We start from the raw sequence: 20,321 nt of genomic DNA, 5'->3' as shown, positions 1-20,321 counted from the left end.
CTTCTGCAGCATCGCCACGATGCGGATAGGAGAGAAATATCAGTAAAATACAGCTGCAGTGAACCGCTGTTCAGTCAGGGAGTCTGTCGTGGTAAGGCTTCATGCGAACAATGTGCACGACTTCAGTACGGAGCGACCGGCTCGATGAGCAAGCCGCATGGACGATAGTAACTGCATACGTCACATCACTGATGCGGCGCACTCCTTGGTAAGGGCCGAAGTATCTGCGAAGCGGCTTTTCAGAAAGGCCGCGGCGACGAACTGGTGTCCACACCCACACCAAGTCGCCAGGCGCGTAACTGACGAAGCGGCGTCTGAGGTTGTACCTAGCGGCGTCAGTCTCCTGTTGGCGGTTAATTCGCAGGGGTGCCAATTGCCACGATTCATCAGCACGCTGAACGCCGGTGTGCGTCGAGGTCAGCGCCAGAGTTGAAGTAGGCGTCAACGGGCAACATATCATCCAACGAAGTGGTCACTTGCCGACCGAAGACAAGCTGAAGGGGGTCAGTAAGGTTGTCTTCTGCAGGGCGGTGTTGTAGGCAAACGCTACGTACGGAAGAATGGTATCCCAGGTTCGATGTTCGACGTCAACATACATAGAAAGCATGTCGGCTAGAGTGCGGTTGAGTCGCTCTACCAAACCGTTTGTCTGTGGGTGACAGGCCGTTGCACGTCCATGGCTGGTGTGCGTCAGAGTTATCACGGACTGGGTTAAGCGGGCAGTGAAAGCAGTTCCCCGGTCAGTACCAACAACGGCGGGGGCTCCATGACGCAGGACAATGTTGTGTACGAAGAACTGCGCCACTTCAGCAGCAGTGCCTTTGACAAGAGACGTGGTCTCAGCGTACCATGTCAGGTAGTCGTTGGCAACGACGATCCAACGCTTTTCAGAAGGACACTTCCGAAAAGGGCCAAGGAGATCCATGCCCACTTAGTGAAAAGTGGTCTTCGGTGGTTCGACGGGGTGAATAAATCAGGCTGGTTTTAACGGAGGAGACTTACAGCGTTGGCAGCCGCAGCATGTTTTTACGTAGGCCTGCACTGATGGGAGTAACCTGGGCCAATAATACTTCTGCTTAATGCGCGCGAGTGTACGACTTACTCCGAGATGGCTGGCGGAGAGTGCATCATGACAGGTTACTCAAAATATCTGGCCGTAACTGTGATGGTACGACAAGAAGGAACGGTTCTGTGCTGATGGAAAAGTTGCGCTTGTACAGAACACCAGATTGTAAACTGAAGGTGTGGAGCCCGCGACGAAAAACATGCGGGATGCGAGCGTCGACGCCTTCGAGGTAATCGATGAGCGGCGCGAACTCCGAGTCCGCCCGCTGAAGCTGTGCCATTTGGGTGGTACTAATATCGCCCAGGAAAGGAATATCATCGGCGGGTTCTTCAGGACCGATTGTGATAGGCCACGTGACAAACAATCCGCATCCTGATGCTTACGGCTCGACTTGTAGACGACTGTTAAGTCGTATTCTTGCAAGCGTAAGGTCCATCTAGCCAAGCGTCCTGAGGGGTCTTTGAAGCTCGCCAGAAAGCATAAGGAGAGGTGGTAGCTTACCACACGGAATGGTCGCCCGTAGAGTTACGGCCGGAACTTGCTGATGGCCCGTATCACTGCAAGACACTTTTTCTCCGTCGTAGAATAATTGGTCTCGGCATGCGTAAGTGTTCGGCTGGCATAACTGATGACCCGTTCTGCCCTGTCTTGCCGCTGGATCAGTACCGCACCAAGGCCGACATTGCTGGCATCAGTGTGGATGTCCGTGGCAGCGTGTTCATCGAAATGGGCGAGTATCGGAGTACGTTGTAGACGGTTGCGAAGCTCGACATAAGCAGCCTCTTGGTCGCTTCCCCACACAAAGGGCGTGTCGTCTCGAGCCACTGAGTTTAACGGTTCGGCGATTCGCGAGAAATCTTGAACAAAGCGCCGATAATACGAGCACAGAACCAAAAACAGGCGAACGCCCTTCTTGTCACTTGGGCGTGGAAAACCTGAGACGGCAGCCGTCTTGTCAGGGTCCGGGCGAACACCTTGTGCACTGACAATGTGACCAAGAAAGCGAAGATCTTCAAAGCCAAAATTGTATTTCTCGACTTTGATGGTGAGGTGTACGGATTTGAGTGCTTGTAGTACAATGCGCAACCACTCCAAGTGTTGGTCGAACGTGGTCTAAAATATAACGACATCGTCCAGGTACACAAGGCAGGACTGCCACTTCAAGCCGGAGAGAACAGTGTCCATCATGCGTTGGAACGTGGCCGGTGCTGAACACAGACCGAATGGGAGCACCTTAAAATCATAGAGTCCATCGGGCGTCACGAAAGCTGACTTCTTCCGGTCTCTTTCGTCCACTTCGATCTGCTAGCACCCACTTTTATGATCTAAGGACGAGAAGTATCGGGCATCCCGCAATCGGACGAGCGCGTCGTCTTTTTACTGGGCAGTGATTAAACGTCCTTTTTGGTCACGTTATTCAGTTTTCGATTGTCGACAGAGAAACGCAGAGTGTTGTCCTTTTTTGACAAGAACCACAGGCGATGCACATGGGTTGGTGGACGGCTTAATGACATCATTTGCAAGCATTTCGGCAACTTCATTTTGAATGGCTTCTCGATCCATCGGCGAAACACGGTAGGGGCGCTGGCAGACGGGTCGCGTAGTCGCATCAGTGATGACACGGCGCTTGGCGAGTGGAGTGCGGCTGACCTTCGAGCACGTAGCGAAACCGTCCGCAAAGTCTGCCAAGAGGTCCGACAGAGGATCCTTCTGAAAAGATGGCAAGGCCGGATTTATTTTGACTGACTGATGAGCGTGGTGCGGGCCAGCATTCTCTGGAGTGGGTCCTCCCATGGTGTGCAAATCTGGGACCTCAGCAACGTCGTGAAGGAAGGCAATAGCCGTGTCTCTGACGAGGTGCTGATATTCGTTGGAAAAGTTGGTCAGGAGGACGTTGGTACGGCTGTCACGTAGTTGGACGAGACCTCGGGCAAGAACAAGGCCCCGCTCAAGCAGCAGAGGAGTATGGCCATCTGTCAGACCGTCGTAGTCGTGGAATAGGTCGTTCCGCGTACACGGTGTCAGAACCTTTTTAAGGCTTCCAGCAAACGCATGGCTCATAACGGAATAATCAGCACCGGTATCGAGCAGCGCGGTAACCTCAGTGCCATCAATTGTCACCCGCAAATTGGATGCAGCGTATCGGATACTGTCGCTGCCTCTCTCTGTCCAGGTATCGTGGGCTCGATGGTTCCGCGATCAGGATCTTGACGCATCTCGACGTTTTTCTGACGAGGACTGGGTGAGCGACGGCCAGCGGAAGTACTCTTGCGGCCGGGGCTGGACGCATGATAGCGGAGAGGCGAAGGCGAACAGGACTCGCGTCTTCCAGAGTAAACACGGTTCTGGCGCGCCCAGAAATGCTGCGCAATCTCAAGCGGTCGTTCACTGTTCCGAGGACAAGGTGCCTCAGGACGGAAACCGCGAAGACCCACTTGGCGGTACGGACAGGCTCGGTAGAGATGACCGGGCTCCCCACAGTGGCAGCACAGAGGCCTACGGGCCGGTGTACGCCACAAATCTGACTTCCGAGGATGTGGCTGATCTGTAGCAGGGGCAGTCGCACAATATGGGGTGGTGCTACTGACCGCAGATGTCGAGGGAACAGCGGAGCCAGGTGCGGTTGCGTGACATGTGCCAATGCTGCTCAGAGCAGGTGCCGATGTAGCGGGACCGTAGCCAGCCGAGCGACGTACAACGATTGCAAATGTGGGTCGGGCATCGAACTTGGGCGGCACTTCGAGAACAGGAGGCGCCTGCGCAACCTGCCGCACTTCGCCCCTGACTACTTCTGTCAGCGCTGCCAGGTGCCCAGGCGCAACCTGGGGAAGACGGAACCGTTGCAGTTGCTCCCGGACAACTGACAAAATCAGTTCGCGCAATGTGTCTGTACTGCTACGTAGGCACGACGAAAAGGTTTCGGGCACAATGCTGTTGATGTCCCGATTGCACTGGCGGGCCCGTTTTGGAGCTTCGTCTCCATGGTGGTCGCCTCGGTGAGAAATTCCGCTACAGTGCGGGGTGGGCTGCGTACGAGGCCTGCGAAGAGCTCCTGCTTAACCCGTCGCATCAGATGGCGAAGCTTCTTCTCCTCAGTCATGTTGGGATCGGCACGCTTGAATAGACGGACCATGTCTTCGATGTAAATGCGCACACTTTCATTCGTGCGCTGGTTCCGGGAGTGCAGAGCAGCTCCAGCCTTCTCCCGGCGGTCGGCGTTAGGGAATGTAGCCAGGAGATTCTGGCAAAATGTCTCCCAGGTGGGAAGTGTAGTCTCGTGGTTTTCAAACCACGTCCGGGCAGATTATTCCAGAGGAAAATATGCGTTGTGGAGCTTGCGCTCGGCGCTCCAACCGTTGTAGCGGGCGACCCGCTCGAAGGTCTCCAGCCAATCCTCAGCGACTTCGAAAACGTCACCGTGAAAAGGTGGCGGTGTTCGCGGTTGGTGGCAAAGGATCGGCGCCAGGAGCCGAGGGCCAGCGGCCATGGCAGTTGGACTCACCGGGCTAGGCTGGGTCGGCGCCGGGAACCCGGTGTCAGTAGCCGTGTCAGTTAGACTCGGTGGCCAAGGCTGCGTCGTTCTTTTAAGCGGGAGAAGGGGCCCAAATTCGGGCTACTCTCCGCGGATACGGCGGCTGGGTCGCTGGTGGACAGGTGTGAGGTCCGTTGTGATGCTGTGCGGAGTGTGGTAGTCGGGAAGCGCTACCGAGCACTGCTCCAAAAATTGTTACGAGGTTGCAAGCCAAGGAAATCATGACATGATGACAGAATGAAGATATGATTTAATGGTCCAGGGCCTAGCGCGTTGTCTTCATAACATGTTACGAGGTGGCAAGCCAAGGAAAGTATGACATGATGACAGAATGCAGATATGATTTAATGGCCCAGGGCCTAGCGCGAGCACTTCGTCCCGCGCCACTGCCCTCTTCTTCGTCTTCATAACATGTTACGAGGTGGCAAGCCAAGGAAAGCATGACATGATGACAGAATGAAGATATGATTTAATGGCCCAGGGCCTAGCGCGAGCACTCCGTCCCGCGCTACTGCCCTCTTCTTCATAACATGACCCCAGTCCTCCGAGCGACTGTCCTGATCGATTGCTTGAATTACGAATGATGAGGTGACGATGAGCATGGCCAGAAAGGATAGAAGAAGATGAAAGGCTTGCTGCCAAGATGAAGGAGATGATCTGGTGGACGGTTGCCCCCGGAGCTTCGGGTTCAGCGGTCGGTCGGTCGCCCACAGCCGAAGGTCAAGGGTTGAGGGATCGCCGCACAGCCTGCGCGGTGGTGCCGTCTTGGTTCGGGTTGTAGTAGGGTCATCGTGCGTCAGGTCCTGGTCGTCGTGTCTTGTGGTCGGGGCTGGGGACGGGGCGGGGGAAAACGGCTGGTCGGTTCTGGTCAGTACGAGCTGGGGAATGGGCCGGGCGGCGGAGCCCAGGTCCCCTCGGCAGACGACGTAGGCGAGCAGAAGGCGCCGATGCTCCAGGGACTAGGATGACGATGAGTACCCAGCACCTCACACCAAATGTTACGAGCACTTCGAAGGAGAACCTCCGAAGATCGACGAAACGTAAAACTGTGGCGGTCCCTAATAGGTCCGAGCGCGCGAGTGGGAGAGAAACATCTTCTTTCTCCACGGAAGCAGGCGCTCTTTTCTTCTTCTTCCACAGTGGCACGTATCAATATACATACAAACCCACGAGTCGCATAACTTGGTTCGCCAGTCTGTTACACTCGGTGACTCCAGCTTCGCCTGCATGTTTTTGCCTCATTATCCGGCCCCATGAGCTTTCATGTTATGATCCTTTCGCCTTTGACACTTTCAGATCTCTTCACGGACGTTAATTCCGGATCCTCACATTAAATTGGCGTCTGGTGATCCACCATCACTGCAGAGGAGCAGCGACTGGTTGGACTACCGCGTATCCAGCAGCCAAAACGGGAAGCCACGAGCCTGGAGGTCTTGGTGCAAATATTGCATGCCAATGGTGGAAAAAACACCACGGCTGCTCGACCGCTAAATTCGTCGGAACGCTCCACGATCAAGGATGTAAATCTCTTAGTAGGTTGCGTAGATACAACCTTGTACACGTTAAAGATTTTGATGGAAATATTGCGCTCTCAATTCCTATTAACTGTATTCTTATTCTCGTGTTTCCAGCACGTAAATTTTAGGTATAGGCTGCGCTGTTTGTTCTCTAAATAAGCAAAAGTACTCAGAAGGTCACCTGTCTCGCTATCTTGGCGTCCTACTTTTCACGTTGTCATTTTGAGCCTCGCTCTCTTGATACCTGCATCTTATCCCGTGCTTTCAGGAAATCTAAATGGGAAGTGCTTGAAGCTAAATATTCTTAATTAAAATATGGCAGTTGCGTTCATAATGGTTATAGAGAGCTAACTTGCGATAACATGGTCGCCTCCCGTAGCATCGAGTTAATTTATTCCTAACATTCGATAGTAGCTCGCAGCTTCTGCAACAAACTAAAACTCAAGCATTTACATGTGGCATAAAATCACACAGCTATAGCGTTAATAAAAGGTTCTTCAGTAGGCACCTCCAGTGTTTAGTCAGGCATCTAGGCTTACCTTTATTTGCCTTCATTTCCCCACTTGCCCTGGCGAGTCATCCTCTTGCTTTAGTACAAGACTTCACTGCTTTTCGTCCTGTATGCAGAAAGCCGGCTGCCTCGGTTCTCCTCTCTAATATCATAGCTAATTCTTATGATCTTGGCGGATAGCGTTCCTCTTATGTACTCCACTCGTACGCAGCAGTACTGACCTGTAAAAACGATACGGGCATTTTCTTGCCCGGGACCTGATATTAGGAAAAGGGACCTGATATTAGGAAAAGTGCACTCGGCAGTTAGACTATTCTATTTCTTTCTACAGTCTACACACAGAGGATGCGAACAGCCTCGGGAACCATGTAGCTTAGGCGAATCATTGTGTTCATTTTTTATGTCCGTGGTATTGATGAATGGGGGATTATTAGCGCAATACTGTTATCATTTACAGATAACTTCTGTCAAAAGAGATAAGAAAACATGCACATGCCATCATTGCGATCCGAACGCACGACCTACGTGTTTCGTGTTCGGTACTCAGACAAGTGACCGAGGGTGACGGCCCTCGAATCCATTCCTTTCCCGGGTACTTATCTTTCGTGCAACGTAACCTTGAGAGTGCCCACCAGTGCCACCAGAGCTTCATGCTGTCAGCTCTCTTCATTCTGCATAGCGTAAACGTTGCTTGTCTTAAAAATCTAGTTTTGCATTTGCCTCTCTTTCAGTAGTCGCTACCAGGTGATAGTGCGGACGGCACGTGATCAGGTCTGTGACGAACAGTTCTCAAACATATCGGAAGAAAAGAAGTGTTCATGCTAACAAACCTCTGCTTTCCCCACACACACTAACCGAAATTCGGTATAGGAATATGAATGGTCTGGCGTCATATCAGCAGCAGTACATTCATAGTCCCTACACGTCCCACAAAAAGGCTGCTATTAGTATAATTAATACAAATGCTTGGCGTCTCGTGAACCATTGAATTCCAGTTAGCCAGCGATTTTTGCTTGCACCTTTGCAAGCTCGGCTTGTGTCGCCAGAAAATTCATTTCATGCATTCTCCAGTTTCCTTAATGTGGGAACAGAGTCAGCGGCACAAATATGAACGCCAAATGATTCGCTCTTTCCGCAGATCGTTTGCAGCATATTCCAAGCTTCTGATGAAGCAGATTCAGAAAGAGAAATTTTAATACTGATAGCAGGAGGGCAGTGTCTGAAATATATCTCAAGCTTCGCAACATCATCAGCTGCTCAACACAGGTTCAGTCATGAACATTTTGGACTTTCCTCTCGAGCAAAAGGAATGGCGGATCAGTGAGAACAACGCCCCGAAAGCAATGTCAGGAGTTGCGCTTGGAACATTTTGGAATACCGTACAAGAAGTAATATGCTTGCTAAGGCCACCCTTGTTGGATCCAACAGCGAATAGGTTCTCTTTTCATGTCATCAGCGGTGGTCTATCAAGAAAGATGTGTTTTTTGTAGCATTAAAGCTCTCCACACCAGGGTCGAGGTATTATATTAGAGCATATTAAAGCTGTACCAGAAAACTGCCCTGCTGTCTTTGCATAGTCATAATCCATTGCGTGCGTTTTTATTCAAGGTTTCAGATATTACCCTTTTTTAATTAATCAACATTAAATTGCTGTCGTTTCAGTTAAAAGCAGGTCTTCATAAACGGTTCCCCTCAGTTTTGGCCACAGCATACAAGACAGTACTTTTTTTCTTTGTACAGCATTTTCATTCTTAATAGGCGTAGAAGCACTTACCTCTATATAGGTTTTATTCAAAGGCAGAAGAAGTTCTGTATAGCATGATGCACAAAATTTCTTTCAACTACTGCATAATTCACTGCAATAAATGATGAACGACTCCTCTTATTAAAAAATTGCGCTGTGCGGAAAATTTCAATGCGCCAGCTCTTATAAAACAGTGGACATCATGTGTAGGCAAAATTAACCACAAGCAAGCAAATTATTGCAGTATGCTTGACCTTAGGCCAAAGTGTTCTTTACAATTTTCGAAGTTACACACAATATCAACCTGTTAATTCGTAGAAAATTCAAAGGAGACCTGCTCAGTGATTAGGCCATGCGTAAGCAGCTGAAGCGTTTTGACGTTGTTGAAAAAATACGCTTCATAGTATAAGCTGGTGGCTGACATAGAGCAAGAGACCATTGTTGCCAGAGTTTAAGCGCTAACACAAAGAGAAAGGGTCTTTGTTTTCGTATACGCCAAAGCTTGTTGTTCTTTCCTTGGACGTGAAAAAAAAACCTCTATGAAATGCTGGCTAAGAATGACGGAAATTGTTATAATTTTTTAATAATTGCGCCTCACTCACTAGGTAATATAAGGAAACAAGAATGCAATTTGGTTTGTTGCTACGTTTAATAAGTATATGAAGCTAGCACCACACTTTACAACTGCTCCCCTGTTAATACCTTAGCACTTCTCTCTGCACGCTTCAAGAAAAGAAGTTGCTTTTCCAAATATGCGTTTTTTGGCACTTACCAGATAAAAATTGATACAGAAATCGGTAGCCTGAATGAAAAAAGCACTGTTTATATAATCTCGCCGCCTAAAAAGTTGAAGGGGCGCAAAAAGAAGATTAGAGAAAGTTAATGAAAAAAAAACAAGGAACGATTATAGGCGCAGTAAGGAGTGCTACACCCTAAATTATAGAAAAGCAACATAACCACGGTGCTCCTAAGATATCTGTGAGAAGGTACAAAATGAAGAACTTATATTACCCGCAACACACGTGCGTAATTTCAAGCCCTCTGCTTTGCTGCAATGTACAAGCCTTTGCATTGTAAATATTAGTTCAAGCCGAACAGTATAAAACTCACGTTAGAGCTTCTTTTTTCCTACTTCTATACCATTTTTTGCCCTCTTCAGCACTCTGTTTTCAGCGTCCGGTGAAGCGAATTCTTTTTCTTTATTTTTTTAGGCTTAGCTCTTGTTAATTCAGAATGGAGGACGTTTCCCAACGCCGCCTATACAAAAAAAGTGTGCAAACTGAAATCTAATCCCTGTTTATCTCTCCATTTTCTTCACGCTTCTACTCATTTTGGCTCGTGTTGAAAGGAACTGCAGTAGCAGAAGCAAGCCCTTACGGCACGGTTCAGGTGTCCAACGATATATGAGACAGATACTGCACCCTTTCCTTTCCCCAAAAAAACAGTTATTATTATTATGAAAAGAGGCACATGCAGTAGAATCCCACGTGCCGCTCTGACTACCACTGTCTAACACGTGCGATCGCGGTACCGAAGAGGGTCGCTAATTGGATGGATTACGAGGAAAATGCATTTTACGGCGCTTTTACTCTACCCGTCTTTATGCGAAGAAACATGGGTAACTCCGGGAGAGAGAAAATGCATGCAGCCCTTGGCCCTAATGCTCGCGTTTTCAGAGACTTAAAAACATTTCGCGGCACGTGTTCTTTGTTATGTTACCTTGCGCGAGCCACACGATAGGAAATCCGCGTATTCGCTCATGCAGTCCAAATTTTTTGACCTCACGAGTGATATTGATTAAGGATTTCATGACTCCAAATTTCACGTGCAGGCTGCATACCATGCGCCTATACCGTAGCCTCGATTCCGAGTTGTCTGTCAGCATTAATTTGTGGTCAGCTTTATTTTGTATTCAGTAAAGAAATACACGAGAAAGGGAGAGTATAAACGCACCTGTGAAATAACTTCATCATTTTATTAAACATTCACTGTGCAAGCATCCTTTTGTGTAAACAATTGTGCTGTTTAAAAATAAGGTATCGTTTTCGAGCGCAGGTGTATTAGGTCTAAAAAATAACCTATTTAAACAGTTCAGATCTGTCCTACGTCTTTAACACGCTTCTATTCAGTGCGAATGTTGTATGCTATTTTATTTAAAAGACAAAAATACCTCAATAAGTGATCTCTCTATGAAAAGGTTGGAATTAAATAACAAAGGGAGCGGCTTTATCTATAGTAGAATGCAGAACAAACTTTGCGTGCATACTACATACCGTTGAAATGAAAAAATAGAAAAAGAACACGTAGAATGTGTTTTTGTTTTCAAGTTTCCTTTCGTATATATTACCAAAGCAAGAAGAAGAGAAAAAAAGAAGTTTTGCAGGCGATTAGCCACTCAAACTATCATTTTATTTCTTCACAGGAACCAAACAACGCGGGAGTTAATGAACATATATTTTATTCCGAACACACAAGGGTGGCTTAGTCAGCCATCCTGACTGTTAGACAGTAAAGAAGTGGGTTGCGTTGACGATACGTGGGGTGTTTTTTCTCGGTGCTTTCTCGTGTTTTCTCTTTACATAACGGCTGTGCCAGTGACTGATGATGCAGAATTTTTATTTTAGACTATGATCTGAGGAAGTGCGCTCGAACTCTTGTTTTTTGTGATTCCAGCAAAAAATATTTGTTTTTATGAACAAAACTATAGTTGCCAGTCAGTGCTCGTTTGTAGTGCCTTTCATTGTTCTTCCGTCTTTTCTCCACGTTCGCTGTTGCGCCCAGTATGCACCACAACCAGATTCGGCCAATATTTTATCTTCTTTCAGAAGAACTAAATTGCAAATATTAAGTGCACAGACGTGGATATGCACTTCATTACTTTCCGACTTTCGGGGAAAAGTTGTAGCAAGAGCTCTAGCGAAGTCCGAAGAGCGTGTCCAGAACGCTACCGCCAAAACACTTCTGGATTTGGTATTCCTGACTCATGGGACTGAAGAGCGCATGTGATGGAGGTGGACAATCGATGGGAGTATATGTATTTTTTTCGTGCAAGAGGTTCTGCAATTTTTTTAAATATATTTTTGAGCAAGATTATGATTTCTTCTGCTTAGCGTTGTCAGTGAAGTAGCGCAGCAAAGTACAGCTAAGATGTGCTACCTAGCGGGCGGTTAACTACTGAATAATACCTTTCACATTTTTCATTAGTGTTTTTACTTATTGAAAAGTGTGTAGCCGACCAACAGTAATATACATTTGAGTTTTAGAATCTCAAAAAAGCAGTTACCCTCTGCACTGGGGCGCAAACAATTTCGGGCACTCAGAAGAGATATGTACAATGGATGAGTTGCTTTGCGTTAAGCTTCTTGAAAGTGTGTCTGCTTTGACGTGAAGTAGGCAATATTTCTAGGCCACAGGGACCGATTCTATCTGCGGTTTAGAAATTTTATAAACTCCAGAAACGGTGGGCAACGCGCCTCCTAAAAAAAAACGAGGCTAACAGTAGTTGTGAACAGATTACATGTCGTACAGCACTGGCAATGCTCTGCCAAAGAAAACAAAAAAACCCGATCGCCTGTCTCAAAAAGTGAAGTTTTAGAAATTGCAGAACAGGATAGGTGAAACCCCCCAAAATGTCAGGTAAGGAAATCCTCGCACATCACTCTTCTGTGTTCATCTAGTAAGCCTTTATTGTATGGTATGATCACGTTAAGCAATTTTCTCAGACTAATGCCTCTTGAAGATTCTCAAACCATTGATGAGATTCAATCAGTGACCACATGCCGACTGAACAACAACAGTTGGTCAAATGGGCGAAGCAAGTGCTCTGAGGAATTGGTCAATGTCATTACGATGCCCCAAATAAGTACTGCTACCACTCGTGTGAGCACATTTTATTGTCTTTCTCAACATGACTAAAGACAATACTCGCTATACTAGCTTATTATAAACGTTATACATTTGATTTTGCATTTCGGGTAAGGCCGCGCAAAGAAGCCCGAAGGCTGGTATCAACTACTCTTTATCTGTTATCTACTGTTATCTCCTTCGACATTTGTCCCAAGAGGCACAGGGTGACTTCAAACTCTCTAAATTGAGGTTATACACTCACTTATCAAGTACTTCTTGGAGCCACATGAAAAACTAAGTCGCTTCAAAAACAGTCTGAACCAACCGCGAACCAATTACATAGAACGCTAATGACCGCATGAAAGCACAAACGTCCGCTAACAGCTGTGTACTCTGCAGTGAAGACACCTAAGTTATTGGGATTTTTTTTGTCTAGGAAATCTCACGCTGTCTTAAAGGGACTACGCAATAAATTAATTGAGATTACGTAAAGCAGACGAGAGATAGGCATTTCATCACTAGTCACCCCAACGCAAGAATTTTTAAGCTAGCATCTATAACACCGAAGATATAGACAATTAAAAATACGCTCCTCCTCTCCCCCTGAACTCGCACACGCGGGGCACCAGACAAAAATAAAAAAAAACAGCTCTGGGACGGCGCCCCGCCAATGAATACGTCATCCGCTGACGTTCCTTTTGCAACTTCCGGTTGTCGCTCCTAGCACCCCAGCAGCAGCGTCGGCGGCGTGATTGCGGCGCGCGTCGGGTTCCTTTGCTTGTCGTCTGTTGTAGTTAGCAGTAATGGACCCGGACCCCGAGGCGCGACTGCTCGCTCTTACGGCCGCGATGGGCATCGAGCCCTATGCGTTCACGCTGTACGGGCTGAACGCCAACGACGACAGTGGCTCCGGAACTCCCGACAGAAGGAGGCGGCAGAGCAAAATTGAAACCATATGCGCGAAGGCAATGCCCTGGCTCGCGCTTGCGCGAGAGCAAACGATTTTCACGGCTACCGGAAGTGTGCCCGTGACGTTGTGGCTGCTGTGGCTCCAGCGAAAGACAGCGTGTGGTGGCCTGGCGACGTCATGGGTACAGTGACGTCTTTTTTCACAATTTTAGTTTCATAATCGGTCACTTCGAGCACACCAATCGGCCCGCGAATTTGAAAAAAGACGTTTTTAAAAATTGATAATAAATTGCCGGCTCAGTTCCGAAGACTCATACTTAGTGTGAATGATTCTTAGCATCATTTCTAAGCACTGAAAACATTTACAATCGACTTTTTATTCATTGCATAGTCCCTTTAATTTTGGGAGCTTATGACGCTGTATGCAAGAGAACCACTCGATTGTGTCTAAGGCCCTAAGGTCGTCGTTTTGCCCAAAATCTCGCTGCACTTACTGTTCTGCCTATATGTGACCGTGCTGGTTTAAATTTCAATAACAAATCAAATCAAATCAAATCAAGCCCGAAACTAAGTTTTTTTAACTATAACTAACAGAAACCATCTAACATATTGTCTAAGACAGCCCTTTGCCTAGTAGTCGACAATTCAACTTCACATTGCCCGTCTATCTTTTTATTGACTTGGTGACTTTTTGTGCTACGGTACAACTCTTTCTTGGCTGCCACATGGCTGCCATGAAATACCGAACTTTTCAATTCTTCCGTGTTTTACTTTTGATACAAGCAGCGTTCCCATTCCTTGGTCCTACCATCATATTTATTTAAAACACTCATCATAATTAAGGACTACGAAGTTAATTTCCCCACTGGTAAGCCTTAGACATTTTCTTGCTCCTTTGTCTACTAACAGACAATTTTAGAAGAATTTTATTGCAGCGATAGCAACTCTACACCAGCCACTTCGCGAGGACAGCGTGGCTGCGCGCTGAGCCGTGGCACCACCGCTCCGCCAGCTGTGCGCATGCGCGGAGTGGCGTCATAGCCCTCACCTGGTGTGCGTGCCGCGCGCCTATATTACGCTTGCATTTCGAGCTTTCAGCTGGCGGCGCCGTGGCCACCGTGGCAGCTGCCGGCGGCACGGGGCGCTGGCGCAACCGAGTGGGGGAGGAGTGGAGAGTGGCAGAGAGTGAACCCACTTCCAGGGACGAGGATGTAGAAACGCCCAGCGAAACGCAGCGGCGAAAGACTGATTTTGCAATTGGACAGAGCGAGTTCCTCTCGGCCAGATGTAGGTATCGCGCCCCTGCAGGTTTAACCAGAGCTAAACCAAAGCCATTTTTTCCACCCCTCTTTGCCTCATTCACAGTTCATTAGTTAACGTCTCAGCTCTTAACACCCCTTTTAAGGAAATGAGAGTTGAGTGTACTGCAGGTTTCATGCCTGAAAACTCTTATAAGAACCACAAAGAATAGGGTCAATGCTTCTCCTTCTAATTTCTGAGTTTTTTTCAGAGTCCGCTGAGAAATAATCATGTTTGCTAATACTCACTATGATTTATTTTACGCCGTTGAATGTTAAATAGTCAAATATATTAGTTTGAAAGTAAAATCTGGAACACAGGACAATAACACTGATATCAGTAACGATTGCCTATATTTTTAATACTCATATCACTTAAGATGTTCAAATCAACAAAGTCGCCTCTGCACCTAACTTTCTGCCACAAATAGAGAGCTTCGTGGTGCCAGCCGCAGTCTTTTTATTTTATTCGAGACGTTTGCCATTAGGCATAATGAGAAAGGGAGAGCGGATACGGGAGAAAGTTAGAAGAAGGAGTAAAGGCAAGCTTCAGTAGTGTACCCCTACCTCGATTACCAGCTACATTTCCTTGTTTGTTCGGGGGGTAATACTTTACGTAATTTGAATGCTTCTGTAGCGTGCTGCGAGTACACCAGACAAGTTGGGAGAGGAAATTATTCCGAATTTGTCAGCGCGAAACTTTCATGGATTGTTCAGACATCGCATGTTCAAATGCCATGGATGGCAAGAGAAATGAGTAGTCATGAAAATTTGGCTAAAGTTTCAATAGATTCATTGAGAGACAGCTGGACACAACAAACACAATTGTATTTCCCCGGAAATCTGGTTTTGTATAATTTTCTTCTTTACAGGGTGGAAAACGTCTCAATTACTTTGTGTTGCTTAAAAGATGCTAACCAGAGGAAATTCTAAAATATCAATAAAAAAAGTTGGCGAAACGAAACGGAAAATGCATGCGAGGTTCCTCTAGCCACATCTTCCTCGGGGAAAAGGTTATTGACCATAGAAAGTAGGCAACCTCTGAATGATAGGGAGCCGCACATAGCCAGATTCAAAATGCCTATAACAAGTTCCTTTCCCCTTGGCGATAACAGTGGGTGGGTGCGCGGCCCGAAATTGCCGGCAAATTATTTTGGGATGCGTGTGCTGGAAAAGAAGTTTATGGTATTGCTTTCTTGCTTTGCAGTCACCAGGTTTTAAAGCGAAAAGATAGGAAACACTCGTGACGTCATACTTGCAAGCATTTCAGGCGACTGGCCGTCTTGACAAAGCCAAAATAAATATTTTGTCTCTCATCCGTAGCCCTGAAACTTTTTACTCCAATCCACATGCCTGATGACAGGAGAGCAAACGGAGTGGATGACTTTGAGAAGCCTTCAATGCACGTTTTGTTCTTTTATTTTGCAACCTTGTTTGGATCGTGTACTTTTTATTAAGAAGTCGCACCAAGTAGAAAGTACTTGGCAGCAACAAAAGAAATGTAACCGCAAGACATGACAGCACAACAAACGGTGATAGATTGCTTGTCAGTATTCGTGCTCAGAATTTTTTCTCTCAACAACCCCTTGTTCATTTAGGTTAACTTGGAGCTTCCTTAAAGCTTGCTATTCAAAGCTTGCTCTTCGGAACAAATGATAAATTGGGAAGGCGAAAAAGGTCTGCATTTATTGAAAAGCTAGTCGTGATGACGAAAAAAGTTAACATACGCTTTGCTCAAATACAGCAATGGGAGGCACTTGTAAGAATAGAAGGTAATCGGCAGAGAAAGGAACGAATATTCTAATAAAAAATTATAGTGCCTAAGTTGTCGACTTCGTTTTTTTTTCTCAAAGAAGGCCTAGAAGGTACTTCTCCACAATGCACAATTCCGCATGTGCCATATAATAAACTAGCAGAAACCACACATATAATACACTGCTTAAGCTACTAAAAGAAAATAATAAAATCGTGCCTCTTTGCTGCTTTGTAAGAAGCAGTTTTCCTAGCCACACTTAGTAAAAAGCTTTTTCTCAAAAAATCCGTCCTGACGAAAGTGATCACAAGGTCGCTTCCGTTATTGCTGTGTTTTCTTTCTTACCACAAGTGGCAGCCTCACTGTGTGCGTGAAGTAGTTGGCTGGCGCGCCTGTAATGAATAATTTGCGCTAATAAAAAATGCGTACCGAGAATTGTTTCCTCGGCAAGGGTGTCCGATATGTAAACACGGGGACATTGAGGCCGACATTCATCACTTACTGTGGGACTGCACAGCTCTCAAGCCTACAGGATCCGGCACCTGATGGCAGCAGGTCTTTCACCAAGCAACCCTGCTTCATACATTGCCTTGACGCAGGGACCGCACCATCGTTCTCTACTGGACATCATCAAATCAGCTAACCTTTTTCCATTTATTTAATCTCTACTACATCATTCATCACACCTTCACCCAGCATTGATGGCCTGAGGCAATAAATTTCGCTTAAAAAAAAACGCGTGCACTGGTGTCCTGGCTTGAAGCGCGGGTCCTGGCTCTCATCCGTGGCCTTGAATTCCCATTTATGCAGTGACCACTAAAGCCTTGAGAACTCTGTTCCGAAACAAAGGCAAAAAAATAAAAAAGGCTCGCCACATTGAAAAGCACCTAAATGAGAGGAGCAGGTTCAAAATTCAAAGCGGCTGTCTTTTATATTGGCATGAAAAAAGGCATTCCACCATTTTTGCTTGATGGGTGGAGAAATTGTGGGGTGTTTTTCAAGCTATCACCATTACTTTTTTTCTTGAGGGACGTGGATGAGCACTGAAGGAGGTAGTTCTCCTCCGGTGCTGCACTCAATGAGGAACTCCAAGCTTTCTCCTTCCCTTTTAAGTCGAAGACTGAAAAAGGAAATATAAAGTTAGAATCGTATACAATAATCATATTTAAAAAAAAATTGTGATTGACGAAATTTTTGGTGACTATATACACGATGACAGCGACGCCTTTACTGTAGACGTCCTCCCTTGGCGCACTTAGCGCTACATAAAAGATATTGACCCAATAAAGAAGGCTTATCATTGATATCCTCAACATTTGAAGCCATGAAAAGGCGATTTGATCATCACCGGGATCATCGTCAGCTTGCCCATACCCACGGTAACACAGGTCTTCCTCATTGACCTAGTACTAGGCCTATTTTTTTGTCAAATGCTGCTACTTATGACCACATATCTATTTCTTGATATTTTTTTGAGCACCAATTCTCCATCGTTGGCTGCTGCGTTGTTCTTTTGCAGGACTCTGCTCTCCCAAGCAACACTATCGGAAGCTGTACACTACTTATATCATGGTTGCGCATCAAAAAAGAGTCGGATAAGATCAAAACAACCTGTCGACGGCTTCATTGAGTGGCAGATATTCTGTCAATGTTTCTAGCAGCCGAGTTGTGGGTTGTTATTATGGAGGTTCATAACAATTTTAAATAATCTTCTTTTTCTTTCTGCCCTCTACACTCTATGTGCAAATATTATGATCGATTACCCGCCGGGGTTTAAACATTAACAGTAATATCCATATATTTGCCACTGTTCTCTAAGCAGGGTTTTTTTTTTAGCGGCAATAAGACCGTGAGATGCCGCAAATACAATGAATTAGTGTCGTGAAACCTGCTTTCAACTACAAGCTTAACCTTTAGTCCGGCTTAAAAAATACCCAACATGAGAGAAATGAAGCACGATGTGCGTATTGAAAGGAACCTGTAAGGGTGGAACAAAGTGCAAGTTTATAAATTTATATCAGTGTTTTTTGTTGTTAAATATCGTGTATATCAGTTCCCTGTTTGCAAAAATAAAACCCAGCAAAAATAATGCGGTATCGTCCCGGACAACAATGCAGAGTTACCTTCGCAATAAATCGCGCAATGCGGAGTGTGCCAAGAAGACACATTCTAATACCGTGCACTTTTCTGTGCCTGCTTGTACAGGCGCGAACAGAAGTAAACGGAGGGCGCCGCGCAAGAAAGAACTGCGTGTCAGCGCCGCCTAGCCGGAGGGAACGAAAGCTGGACATAGCCAAGCGCATGTGGAGGCCCACTTCCGGCGCGACCCTCTCAATGCTCCACTTGCCTTGCTTTCGTCCGGCGTCTATGTGGTGCTGATGATCATCATGATCGGATGGTCGCTCTCTGTGTAGCTAGCGAGCATTTCGGAATACATAGACCGCTGTCTTGATATGGGAATTTGAGCGGGGACGGCTCTGCCAATAAGCCGCTTCGTGTGAGACAGCTAGAGGCGCGTTTGCGCCCAAATAACCCGCGTGTTTCGAACTTTTGCTGCCGCTGGGACTCTTCTGCTTTTGGCTCGCAACGAAACGCGTTCGAAACACTCGGCGTATTGCCGCAGTTTTGTGTTAATTTTCTACAGTTATCACCAATTATTCGCCTTTTCCCTGCCAGGCGCCAACGCAGCACTAGTGCAAGAACACTGCCAGTCTCCCGTGAAGCACACTGTCCCAATACCGGAACATGCTCTTATCGCCACCGAGACAGTGCGCTGCCTATCGCGCTGTCATGTGCGGAGCAGAGCTCATGGCAATCACTTTGCATGCACTTTCGGATCTTAGGATGACTACAAGCACCCGCTGTCTCACCCACGTGAATGCCGCGGCCGAGGTGCGCCAATGTTGCGTGCTCTGCGTTCGAAATTCGGCATATAAATATCCGTGTGCGCCCACTAATCAGAGAATGAACCACGAGAGAACCCGGCAAGCGATCCAAACTCTTCAGTGCGAGATGTATTACTTCACTGCTACCGGTTACATATAGACATTGGTCTGTTTGACAATATAGGCGTGGCAACTCAGCAGCTGCATCCAGCACATTTGGAAGCAGTCACTATCCTTGCGACTCTGGATCGCTCTGCGAAAAACGCCAAGAGAGGCGGTTTCGTCTTGTTTTAAGCTGACCTCCTAGGCGAAGTTTCAATGCAGAAGCAATGTGCTGCAAGACAGACACACGGGCGCTTGCTTTGCCGCTCCATCGGTTCCTCGTAGGAGCAAGCCGAAAATTAACGGTAACTGTATTAAAAGAACCGGAAACTGCTGGGGTGGAACGAGTGTTTTGAGTATATTTCGTCTACAGCGAGACGGAAATGAATCCCAGAGGCAACTGAAGTTCGAAGGACGTGCGCTATTTGCGATGGAAACCCACCTACAGCTGTCTCGGATGAAAGGGTATAATGGTAGCGTGGCCCCCGCGGGATTTGCGGCCTTCTGAAATGCCCGCTCGCTACAAAGGGCGCTACCATCCGGCTATAATCATCATCAGCGCGACCATGACGCCGGCTGAATGCGAGGCAAGCAGAGCAATGAGATGGTTGCGCCGGTATGGGGCCTGCATATGCGCGTCGCGATTTTGAGCTTACGTGTGGTTTGGCTAGGCGGCGCTGACAAGCAGTTCTTTGTTGTGCGGCGTGCTCCGTTTACTTCTGTCCGCGTCTGTACACTAGTTTGCGTGCCTAGAATAATTACGAAACTGTGCTTATATACGTGCCTCTGATATGATTCCTGGCGAACATTTACAACCAATAGTAGCAGAGTATTTGTTTGTTCTTGTTAGGAAGGTATGTGAAGATTCTTTCTGTTACAGTCATGTTCTATTCATTATGCTAGCTAATGGCTCTTCACCAGTATTTACAAAATAAGGTTAAGCTCACAGAACAAATAATAACAGCAAGCGTCATCCTATTCAACCCCGTCTTCAGTTATGTACAGCGAATTTCGTAGGGCAAGAAAAGTTTATCAAAGTTAGCATTTTTTTTCCTGTGTAGAGAGTCCATCTCAAGACAATGTCCTATTGTGCAGCGAGACACCGGATTTCTTGAGAATTATTTTGATGCGCATTCTTTGTATATAATTTCTCATAAG

At 46.7% G+C, this 20,321-nt stretch overlaps 1 pseudogene; it reads right to left on the bottom strand.

Annotated features, from left to right (window-relative positions):
- LOC144103407 (uncharacterized) overlaps positions 1–20,321 on the bottom strand; it is a 171,790-nt pseudogene that overhangs the window by 70,691 nt on the left and 80,778 nt on the right.

Source organism: Amblyomma americanum, chromosome 9, assembly GCF_052857255.1.
Source record: "Amblyomma americanum isolate KBUSLIRL-KWMA chromosome 9, ASM5285725v1, whole genome shotgun sequence".
NCBI lineage: Eukaryota > Metazoa > Arthropoda > Arachnida > Ixodida > Ixodidae > Amblyomma > Amblyomma americanum.
This window is presented reverse-complemented; position numbering and strand designations above follow the sequence as displayed.